At 39.0% G+C, this 2,242-nt stretch overlaps 1 long non-coding RNA gene across 1 annotated transcript in view; it reads left to right on the top strand.

Annotated features, from left to right (window-relative positions):
* LOC109385439 (uncharacterized) overlaps positions 1–445 on the top strand; it is a 13,849-nt gene extending 13,404 nt beyond the window's left edge. Inside the window, exon 3 of the long non-coding RNA XR_002124623.1 lies at positions 255–445. This is a non-coding gene — a long non-coding RNA (uncharacterized LOC109385439). The remainder of the gene's footprint in view (positions 1–254) is intronic.
* Positions 446–2,242: the final 1,797 nt, after the last annotated feature.

Below are 2,242 nucleotides of genomic sequence, written 5' to 3'. Positions count from 1 at the left end.
TCCCTCCCTCCCTCCCTCCCTCCCTCCCTTCCTTCCTTCATTCCTTCCTCATGATAAATCATTCTTCTGTAATCCAGTCAGCTTAGAAGGGGAGGGTGAGAGGTGGTTTCATCAATGATGGGATCTCTTTCTTTGGAGATTTGTTTTAATAACTCCCCAGGCTTTGACCTCTGTGTTTCCATATTTGTTGCCATTCCTTGATGCTAGAGGTGATTTTCCTCCTAACCTGTTAACCTCATAACTTTACTTCCCAGAGGCAAAGGACATCCTCTGTGCCCGACAGTATGATGAAACACCTGGGTTTGACCCATCCCTCCACAATCTGCATGCACAGGCCACTATAAAAATGAAGCACCAGAGTGGAGGTCAGTAGTACTCTACTGAGTTGAGATAAACTAACATGGAACCCCAAAGGCCAGGCCGTGGAATGTCATCTCTGAACATCCTTGAAGTAAGTTTTCAGCCAGATTATTACTTATTTTAGTGTTGATTTTTGAGATGCCAGTTCATTGGTTCTATGCTCGGCATGGAAACATGAGGTCTCTAAGTGTAGGTCTTCACTAAATGAGGGTGATCATTTACAGACTTTCCTTCCTTCTGTTTGTAAGAGCCTCCTTTTCGTTTGTTGATATTTAATACTCAGTGCCTTGGGAAAAACACTTTCTAGAAATTACCTCTGTTTTATTTTGTAGCAGTCTAGTCAAAAAGAAAAAGGAGAGTTGAAGAGGAATGGAGATGAAATTCAATATATATATATATATATAGATAGATAGATAGATAGATAGATAGATTTATAATATATATATATATATATGTATATATACATATAATCTTAGGTTTTACATGGCTCACAGCTCATTTTTATACTATAATTTGTCTGATTCTCACACATTACCTTAAATATTATTTATCATCTACTCATTCAACAAACATCTATTAAATTGGGAACTTTGAAAATAAAGAGGGAGAGGTTTCAACTAGCAAATAAGTTCCATGAGCACAGGATTTTAGTCTCTTTCATTTACTGCTATATCTCTAGCACTCGGAATGGTGCCTGGCACATAGGAGGCACCCAATCAATATTTGTTGGAGAATGAATGAATATTAACGTGATTTAAAAAAAATCATTTTAGAGTAAGAGATATGCTAAGTATATTGGGCCTGGAATTGTGAATGCCATGAAGCCTATTATTCAGAAAAGGACCCTGAGGAATACTTGAAGTACCCATGTGTCAGAGGAGATATGCTCTTTTATGATCACAGTGGGCAGCTATTTTATGTTCCAGAATTTGTTTCTTTTTTGCTTTGAAGGTGGTGTATGGTTAATTTCATCTTTTCATTTTCACTCTTCTTTAGAAAGTAAAAAGATTCCAATCTATGAAAACAATGAGTTGGTTTTACTTAGTAGTCTTTTCGGTATTCACTTAGCGCTGATCTCTTAGGCATTCCAAGGCATCCATCAGGTGGTTGTATTAAGCCTCACAGCTCAGCACAGAGGTTGTGAGCAGAGCACACAGCAACTTGGGCAGGGCAAGGCCCATCTCACTAGAGTGTTTATTTTTAAATTTTGAGTTTGCTCTCTTTCTGTATCCCTCTTAGGACCTGCAGTAAAGAAAAGGGGGAATTGAAGATGGGGATTTTGGTGAAGGGCTTACTTGGCTGGTCCCCTCTGTCACCCACTTGCTTTCCTATCCACCTAGCTCAGAACATCTTTTTTTCTTCCTTTCTCCTCCAACAGTAAAGTCAAAGTGGGAACCGAATGCGAACTTGGCCGAGGGCACTCCCTAACTAGGCACCATTGCCTCCCTTTTGTGATTTTGGGAGCTCAGAGTTCAGAGTGACTTGTGCCTGCAGTGGTAAGACCAATTCTGTCAGAGGCTTTAGCCATAGGCAGTGCTATAAAAAACACATAACATGGTCAAAGGTTTTTATGTGGCAGTTGAAATGTTATGGGATTTCATTTTATAAGAACCTCCAGTCCAACACAGCAATGCCTAGCAGGTCAGTGAGGCTTTGTGTGTGTGTTTTTTTCTTTTTCTTGTAATTCACTCTGAGTTCATTCAAGACAAGCATTTCTAAACCAGCTTACAAGAAAAAACATTGGGTTGTTATGGGGAAGCACAAGACTGAGAGTCAGGATTTCAATTCTAGTGTGGACTTGATTGCAATCAGCAGAAACCTGAGATTTTTATCAATCGTATTATTTTTCTCAGAAAAAAATCCCTTATTACTTTTGTTTGTG

This window comes from Hipposideros armiger, unplaced genomic scaffold, assembly GCF_001890085.2.
Source record: "Hipposideros armiger isolate ML-2016 unplaced genomic scaffold, ASM189008v1 scaffold_115, whole genome shotgun sequence".
Taxonomy (NCBI): Eukaryota; Metazoa; Chordata; class Mammalia; order Chiroptera; family Hipposideridae; genus Hipposideros; species Hipposideros armiger.
This window is presented reverse-complemented; position numbering and strand designations above follow the sequence as displayed.